The sequence below is a fragment of the Seriola lalandi genome, unplaced genomic scaffold (assembly GCF_002814215.2).
Source record: "Seriola lalandi dorsalis isolate HSWRI2012SDOR001 ecotype SW California unplaced genomic scaffold, Sedor1 jcf7180002054933, whole genome shotgun sequence".
Lineage (NCBI taxonomy): Eukaryota > Metazoa > Chordata > Actinopteri > Carangiformes > Carangidae > Seriola > Seriola lalandi.
Genome location: NW_019525485.1, coordinates 720,580 through 730,153, shown reverse-complemented (window position 1 = coordinate 730,153; position 9,574 = coordinate 720,580). Strand labels below are relative to the sequence as shown.

Below are 9,574 nucleotides of genomic sequence, written 5' to 3'. Positions count from 1 at the left end.
AGGAACTGAGACAGATCCACACTGGAGTAAAAAGAACAGGGAGATGATTGAGTCTCTGGGAAAACTGGCTTTTGAGCAGCTGCAGAAAGGAAACCTGATTTTCTATGAATCAGACCTGACAGAGTGTGGCATTGATATCAGAGCAGCCTCAGTGTACTCAGGAGTGTTCACACAGATCTTTAAAGAGGAGAGAGGGCTGTACCAGGAGAAGGTGTTCTGCTTCGTCCACCTGAGCGTTCAGGAGTTTCTGGCTGCTCTTCATGTCCATCTGACATTCATCAACTCTGGAGTCAATCTGCTATCGGAAGAACAAACAACCTCTCAGACGTCTGAAACAAAACAAGACAAATCCGCAGAGACAAACTTCTACCAAAGCGCTGTGGAAGAGGCCTTACAGAGTCCAAATGGACACCTGGACTTGTTCCTCCGTTTCCTCCTGGGTCTTTCACTTCAGACCAACCAGACACTCCTACAAGGCCTGTTGACACAGACAGGAAGTGGTTCACTGACCAATCAGGAAACAGTCTTCTACATCAAGAAGAAGATCAAAGAGACTTCCTCTGCAGAGAAAACCATCAACCTGTTCCACTGTCTGAATGAACTGAATGACCATTCTCTAGTGGAGCAGATCCAACAGTACCTGAGTTCAGGAAGTCTCTCCTCAGAAAAACTGTCTCCTGCTCAGTTGTCAGCTCTGGTCTTCATCTTACTGTCATCAGAAAAAGATCTTGATGTGTTTGACCTGAAGAAATACTCTGCTTCAGAGGAGGCTCTTCTGAGGCTGCTGCCAGTGATCAGAACATCCAAGACAGCTCTGTATGTATAGCTATAGATAGCTGGATTTGTTGATAATTAAATGAAGACATAACTATCTTTTCAACAGAAGACAAATAAATAACTCATGGTTTCTTTTTCTTTTTCTTGTTTTATTTTCTCTCCAGGTTGAGTGGCTGTAACCTCTCAGAGAGAAGCTGTGAAGCTCTGTCCTCAGTTCTCAGCTCAGAGTCCTCTAGTCTGAGAGAGCTGGACATGAGTAACAACAACCTAAACGATTCAGGAGTGAAGCTGCTTTCTGCTGGACTGGAGAGTCATCACTGTTCACTGAAAACTCTCAGGTCAGCAGTCATCAACCTGTTCAACTGATGACCATTTAAAATCCGATTTACATTAGTGGAACAGCTGTTGTTGCTAACCTGTGTAGGGTTGTATCTGCTCATGTTTTGTCAGAGGACATTTACCAAAAAATCATGAATAAACAAATTTTTCCAAACTACGAGTTGTAGTACAACAGAGAGAAGACCACTGATATGTGACATGATTTTTGTGACACTGCAATATAAATATATTGTTATAACAATTAACTTTTCACATTATAACGTGATACTGACCCCTTTTAATTTGTGTGGCATAGCAGCAATACACTTCCATACAACTGAACTGAAACAAGAAATATATATTTGTATACATAATTGACCAGCTGGGTAGACATTCATGTACAGCAACACAGTGAACATTCACCATCCGCTGAGGGAAAAAGGAGAAAGACACATCCTGACAATATTTGCCATTCAGTTAGTAGGCGGGGTTTCCTAATCAGGTCTACAGGGGCTGGATCCCTCCCAACTAGCTAGCAACAGTGACACCCTCTTTTTTTTTTTTTGGTGGAATTTTCACATATCCATGTTAACATGTTAATGTTTTAGCTCCAAGCACCACTTTGTCTAGGTCCAATTTCATAGAGCTACCACCATGACTATAGACTGTTGTTTTGTTTTGTTCTGCAGGCTGTCAGGCTGTCTGGTCACAGAGGAAGGCTGTGCTTCTCTGGCTTCAGCTCTGAGCTCTAACCCCTCCCACCTGAGAGAGCTGGACCTGAGATACAATCATCCAGGAGACTCAGGAGTGAAGCTGTTGTCTGCTGGACTTGAGGATCCATACTCAAGACTGGACACTCTCAGGTATGGAGAGGCCTCCCGCAGCCGCAGACATTGTCTGTTAGGGGTTGACTGAATAATATGAATGAGAGAAAATTCTGCCTCTGTCTTTTTAGTTAATGATTGTTATGGCCTCCATAACCAAACCAGAGGCTCAACTGGAAAATGGAGCATATAAAGGACGGCAACACAAATGAGATGCCAAGAAAGAAATAATCATAGAAATTTTAAACAAAGCAAACCCTACGAAAAATACTTAAGAAAAACGAAAGAGGGTTGAAGATCCCAGCGCAAAAGAACAACAGGGGCCACGCAACGGGCTGTGAGTCTCCCCCCTAGACTGCCTAAGGAAAACTAACTCAACCAAAACAAAAAAACAATAACTGGACTACTGGTGATCTCCAACCCAGAAAATAAAATAAGAAACTAAAACAACAACCCAAAAACCAACACTCAGGCTGGGAAACAAAGAACTACTTGGGGAGAAGAGTCAAGAAGTTTGCAGACACAGTGTAGCAAGTGAGGTCAGCTCTCCTCTCTTCTTCTCAGGTCCCCCCTTTTCTGTCTGGATGTTAATCAGAATCAGGTGCTTCACTCCTACAGGAGAAGACAGAAGGAGTGCCAGGCAAACAACAAAAAACTATATACAAACTATATAAAAAACATATACAGAGCCGTGTTTAAAAAAGATGAGTGTAAGTCTTTTGTTTCACAACATAAACATTTGTTGAACATGAAAAGGAAATGTGTAGGTGGTCTCCAAGGAGTACATTAAATGAAAAAACATGTACAAATCTCTGCATGTTAAAGTAGCTGTGAATATATTTTTCTGCCCTCTGACCCTGGATTAGATTAGTTCAATCTCTGTGCAGACTTAGATTCATAATATATTTAGCCTAGTTCAGTACAAAAACATTTATTATCCATACATCCATCCATCCACCCATTCCTCCATCCATCCATTTTCTTCAGCTTATCCAAGGTTGCGTTGCTGTGGCAGCAGGTCAATCAAAGTAGTCCAGACGTTCCTCACTCCTGCAACATTCCAGCTCCTCCTGGGGGACAGATGTGATAAATAATCTCTCCACTGCGTTCTGGGTCTACCCCAAGGCCTCCTACCAGTTGGACATGCCTGGAAGACTTCCAATAGAAAGCTCCCAGGACGCATCCTGACCAGATGACTGAACTAGCTCCTTACAACGCAAAGGAGCAGCTGCTCTACTCCAAGCTCCCTCCAGATGTTAGCACTCCGTACCCTATCTCTAAGGCTGACGCCAGCCACCCTGCAGAGGAGACTCATTTCAGCCACATGCATGCATAATCACTACCCAGAGCTCCTGACCACCTTCCAGTTCAGCTCCCTCTTCATTACAACGGTCCGGTACAATGCCCATTTTACTGCTGATGCCACACTGATCCACCTGTCAATCTCCCACTCCATCCTACCTTCACTCTTGAGCAAGACCCCAAGATACTTAAACTCCTTTTCTTGGGGCCAAACCTCCATCCCAACCTGAAGAGAACTATCCACTGTTTTCTGGTGGAGAACCATGGCCTCAGACTTGGAGGTGCTGACCCTCATCCAAACTGTTCCACACTTGGCTGCAAACCACCCCAGTCAATGCTGAAGGTGGTGGTCAGGAAGTGGAAGCAGGGCTTAGTCCAGGCTGTATTCACCAGGTGGGACAACTGCCAACCACTGCAAGTGGAATGGGCACTTTAAGGAACTCCTAAACCCAACTAAAATGTCTTCCCAGGAGGAGACAGAGTCTGGAGATCAAGGGAAAGCCTTGCACATATCCATGGCAGAGTTCACTAAGGTAATCAAGAAGCTCCACAGCAGCAAGGCGGCTAGAGTAGATGACATTCGCCCTGAGATACAGAAGGCTCTGGACATTGTATCTGGCTTGGTTGACACCACTCTTCAATGTCGCTGCTCAGCCTCCTGGGGGAAAGCCTATTTCAGGGTGCTGGAAAAGAGGTTCTGGACGATTGCCTAATTGTCTGTCTTGTCTAGATTGTCTAGTATAATAATTAGTTAAAACTGTGCTTGAACCTGACACCTGCAGCACAGGACTTTTGAGATTCTGAGATTTGAGATTTAAGTGTGTTTGTCAAAATGAACTTATGGTTGTACCCTTTCTTTCAGGGTGGAGCCTGCTGGAATCCGATGGTTGAGACCAGGTCTGAGGAAGTGTAAGTGTGTCTTTAATATGATTCATGAAAACAAAGCAGCACATTCAACCATTTTTAACTATCACATCACTCATTCAGATCACTGACATCATGGGTCATCATCAACCTGTCAATAAATATAATAATAAATAATAAATAAAATAAATGAAGCAATGATAGATTAATAACTTCAGCTGCGTTGTTCTCTCCATCAGATTCCTGTGAACTCACACTTGACACAAACACAGTGAACACAAACCTCAAACTGTCTGACAACAACAGGTCAGTGACATGGGTGGAGGAGGAGCAGTCATACCCTGATCATCCAGACAGATTTGACCGGTGGCCTCAGCTGCTGTGTAGAACTGGTCTGACTGGCCGCTGTTACTGGGAGGTTGAGTGGAAAGGATTGGTTCATATATCATTGAGCTACAGAGGAATTAGCAGGAAAGGAAACAGTAAAGACTGTGTGTTTGGAATGAGTGATAAGTCATGGAGTCTGAGATGCTCTGATGGTGGTTACTTTTACTGGCACAATAACACACAAAGATCCATCTCCTCTTATTCCCCTTCCTCCTCTTCCTGCCCCTCCATCTCTAACAGAGTAGCAGTGTATTTGGACTTTCCTGCTGGCACTCTGTCCTTCTACAGAGTCTCCTCTGACACACTGATCCACCTCCACACCCTCAACACCACATTCACTGAACCTCTGTATCCTGGGTTTAGGTTCTGGTGGTCTGGTTCCTCAGTCTCTCTGTGTTCAGTGTAGCATAGAGAGTCTTCTTCTGTTAGAGAAACTTTGTCATTGTTGAACAGATAGTTCAGTCTGTACAAGTCTGTCTCTTTCACCCACACACATTTTCAGATTAATGTATTAAGTCAGTTTATTTTTTAAACTCCTCTTCATTGTAAATCTAGTCCTCTTCCAGTCCTTCAAAGACAGAAGCTACAATTATTACAGGATAAAAAGGATTTGACTGAATGTTTTGTTTTGACTCTCTTGTTGACTACTTTTTTTTAAGATGATGAATCTCATTATCTTGTCATTTCATAATAAAAGCATCATGAAGAATATCAGTGTTTGGTCTTCCTCTGAATCTTAGGACAAGGAAATACTTAGGAAGTACTGCCAAAGTTTGTTTGAAAGGTCTGAGAAAAGACTAGACAGTCAATGAAAATGGTCTTTAGGATCTCAGTGTTTCACAAAAGATAAACCTGTCAAACAGTCAGGTTTATGTCCAGAGCAAAGACTGAAACGTTATAACAAAATTAGGTTTACAATGTCTTTGTCAAGAGGCTCATTGTAGTTGATGACTCTCTAGACGTTTTGAGGTTATTAGTTCAATCCTGGGACAGAGACTCACAGTGGATCCGGAAAGTATTCCCACCCCTTCACTTCCCCCACATTTTGTTATGTTACAGCCTTATTCCAAAATGGATTAAATTCCTTTTTTTTCTCATCAATCTACACACAATACCCCATAATGACAAAATGGAAAAGGTTTTTTAGAAATTCTTGCAAATTTATTAAGAATAAAAAACTGAAATATCGCATGTACATAAGTGTTCACTCCTTTTGCTATGACACTCAAAAGTGAGCTCAGGTGCATCCTGTTTCCACTGATCATCCTTGAGATGTTTCTACAACTTGATTGGAGTACACCTGTAGTAAATTCAATTGATTGGACATGATTTGGAAAGGCACACACCTGTCTATATAAGGTCCCACTGTTGACAGTGCATTTCAGAGCAGAAACCAAGCTATGAAGTCAAAGGAATTGTCTGTAGGCCTCTAAGACAGGATTGTATTGAGGCACAGATCTGGGGAAGGGTACGAAAAAAATTCTGCAGCATTGAAGGTCCCTGAGAGCACAGTGGTCTCCATCATCTGTAAATGGAAGAAGTTTGGAACCACTAGAGCTGGCCGCCCAGCCAAACTGAGCAAATGGGGGAGAAGGGCCTTGGTCACCTCCAGCGTTCCTCTGTGGAGATGGGAGAACCTTCCAGAAGGACAACCATCTCTGCCGCACTCCACCAATCAAGCCTTTATGATAGAGTGGCCAGACGGAAGCCTCTACTCAGTAAAAAGCACATGACAGCCCGCTTGGAATTTGCCAGAAGGTTCTCTGATCTGATGAAACCAAGATTGAACTCTTTGGCCTGAATGTCATGCGTCACGTATGGAGGAAACCAGGCACCTCTCATAACCTGGCTAATACCAACCCTACGGTGAAGCATGGTGGTGGCAGCATCATGCTGTGGGGATGTTTTTCAGCAGCATGAACTGGGAGACTAGTCAGGATCGAGGGAAAGATGAACGGCGCGAAGTACAGAGATCTCCTTGATGAGAACCTGCTCCAGAGCGCTCAGGACCTCAGACTGGGGCAAAGGTTTACCTTCCAACAGGACAACGACCCTAAGCACCCAGCCAAGACAACGAAGGAGTGGCTTTGGAAAAAGTCTGAATGTCCTTGAGTGGCCCGGCCAGAACCCAGACTTGAACCCGATTGAACATCTCTGGAAAGACCTGAAAATAGCTGTGTAGCGACGCTCCCCATCTAACCTGACAGAGCTTGAGAGGATCTGTAGAGAAGAATGGGAGAAATACCCCAAATACAGGTGTGCCAAGCTTGTAGCTTCATACCCAAGAAGACTTGAGTCTGTAGTCGCTGCCAAGGGTGCCTCAACAAAGTACTGAGTAAAGGGTGTGAATACTTATGTACATGCTATATTCCAGTTTTTTATTTTTAATAAATTTGCAAAAATTTCTAAAACTCTTTGCATTGTCATTATGGGGTATTGTGTGTAGATTGATGGGGAGGGGGAAGGAATTTAATCCATTTTGGAATAAAGCTGTAACTTAACAAAATGTGGGGAAAGTGAAGGGGTGTGAATACTTTCCGGATGCACTGTAATTTTGAGAGCCAATGTCCAGGCGAAAGACTGAAATTCTCCAAGAAAATAACTTGTTTTTGTTTCTCTCAAGCTGATGGAAGACTTGTCCAAAGTTTTGAGGTCATGGGTTTTATTCCTCAGTGGATTCAATGAAGTTTAAAGTCTACTGACATTACAACAGACTGTGTGATGAGCTTTCTCAGTCTTGTTCGCCTGATGTCTTTAACTTTTTCTGATTTCTCATTGGTTCCCAAACAGGGAATATTATATCACGTTTACTGTTAGCAAAGAGCAAAACATTCAGGTAGCAACTTCAGTTGTAGCTGCCGCTGAGCGTCGCTTTTGACAGTTATAATGAACAACCATTGTCTGAGGCATGTCAGCTGATTATATTAGCTGTTGCATATATTCAGTAAGTAACTTGATTGCACCTCAAAATGAAATATGTCTGTTGTCTGGTTAAAGTGCTCTGGTATCAACTCAATCAAGGAACCTCCACTCTGTAACACCACTGTACAGTGGCTTGAGTGTTTTTATAGTTTCTCTCTAGCAGATCAGTTCAATTTCAGAAGTCACGTTCTTCTAGTTAAACTTTCATTCATATCATATTAATATTTGAACCTTATTAACTTAATAGTTTTGAACCAAGACCTTCAATGATCTAATCAAGTACCTTGTGACAAATAGGGTGTGTCAAATTTAGTAGTCTACAGCTGGAATTTAAATGTCCTGGTACATATTACATACAACATTTAGGAAATAAATCAGACTCAGTAATCTATCATTAGACATTGAAACTATTCAAACATTACTTCCAGGATTTGTTGAAGTTAAGGATATTTGATATCAAATTCAGGCAACGGTGTTGACTTCTTCTCTAGCTAGAAACCTAATTTTACAGGGGGGAAAAAAAAAAGAATCATGTTAAACCACTTTGAGACACTTGGTGGCACTGTTGCACTATGATTGAAACAGTCGAACACACTGCAGCAAGTGTGAACAAGATGTAATACCCCTCCACTCTTCTTTCAGGTTGTCCATCATGTCCTGGATCCTAAACCTCGTCCCCATCTTCTACTTCTTTCCCTACATCCTTCCATGTTTTAATCTGTGGTTTCAGACATTTTTGGAGACATCATTACCCTCTTCTCTTTTACTCTCTGTTTCTAACAAAAGCACATCACCCTGGCCTTTCCCACTTTGATACTCACAGTCAGGATTAGATAGAGGAAGACATACATATGGTACCAAACTTGGCATATTACTAGTAAACAGTGTTTTGTCATGGGAATAGAGGGAAGGCTGGATGATTAGACGAAGGGATAGATGGACTTTGCCTCACCTTTCCCCACATTGCACTCAGTGTTTGGTGATGATGGACATGAGGGGATTGTTGTGCAAGGGGAAAGGAGGAAAAGACAGAGGAAGGAATGGATGGGATGGAGTTATGGATGGATGGCAGGGAGGGGGGAGAATGAAGAGCTTGAATGTCAAAGCTTAGACAGAAAAGCGTCAATCAGGGAAAGATGGAATAGGTGGATGATGGTGGGTAGAGCAGGAGGGGGTGTTGCACTTTGCAGAAAAGTCACAGTTACATATATATTAGTCATAGTAAAGCTATGTTGTCTGCCACCTTCTCACTCTTTTCCTAATGTCTTTAGCTTTCATCTTCTACTTTTTTGTCCCCCTCCATTTTCTCTGGCACAGTCTTTCCTTTAAAATAATCTTTCTTCTTCTCTCTCCTCCTTTATTCCCCCCGCCCTCCATCTCTCTCTCTCTGGTGTGATGGACTGCTGTGGTTTACAGGGGCTTTCACTACAGATAAGGTTCTGGCTCAGGCTGCACGTACAGTTTGCTTTCCAGGAGAGACCAATTTGCGAAGCATTTCAAGTCAAAGGTCACTAATTTCAATGAAACCTCTTTAAGGAAAATAACATAGAATATATATAATATATGTGGAGAAGATTTATGAGAGTGTTGTGTTTTCTTTATCATTAACAGTTTGGTTTGTTTCAAGTTTATAACCCTACCTGTGTATACAATCCACTCTTTGCAGTGTGTAGAAGGCTTAAAATACCTAAAACAGAATAAATCAGACAAATAAAGTAAAATACATCTATCTATCCATATATCTATCTATAATCTACATCATTATATGTATTTCCCAGTTGTGTATTCATTTACTGAGCCATAATTATATGAAAAATATTTGTTAAATGACTTTTATTTAGGCTTTTATCTTTAAATGTCCTATGTAACACACAGGTTAACGGTCTATTTTTCTTCAGTAAAAAAGGTCTACACTACAAGGTGGCTGTTCAAATACACATACAACAAACATACCACGCCAAACAACTAAACAACTGCTGCTGCAGCATCTCCTGAGCAGAGTGTCAACAACATTTGGTGGCTGTGTGTGTTTGAACTATGCAGTGTGTAGCAGGCAACATCCACAGCAAGTGACTGTGTTGTGTCCCGGTTCCATCATGGCTCAATCCACAGTCAGTCATCCACAGTCCACTCAGTCAATCCACGGCCTCTCTACTCAGCATGTGTGCCCACCGGGTCTG

At 42.2% G+C, this 9,574-nt stretch overlaps 1 pseudogene across 1 annotated transcript in view; it reads left to right on the top strand.

Annotated features, from left to right (window-relative positions):
* LOC111644413 (uncharacterized) overlaps positions 1-4,878 on the top strand; it is a 17,458-nt pseudogene extending 12,580 nt beyond the window's left edge. The window contains exons 10-14 of the transcript XR_015436225.1: positions 3-816; positions 942-1,115; positions 1,785-1,958; positions 4,084-4,130; positions 4,325-4,878. The product of XR_015436225.1 is annotated as an uncharacterized LOC111644413 (transcript). The remainder of the gene's footprint in view (positions 1-2; positions 817-941; positions 1,116-1,784; positions 1,959-4,083; positions 4,131-4,324) is intronic.
* Positions 4,879-9,574: the final 4,696 nt, after the last annotated feature.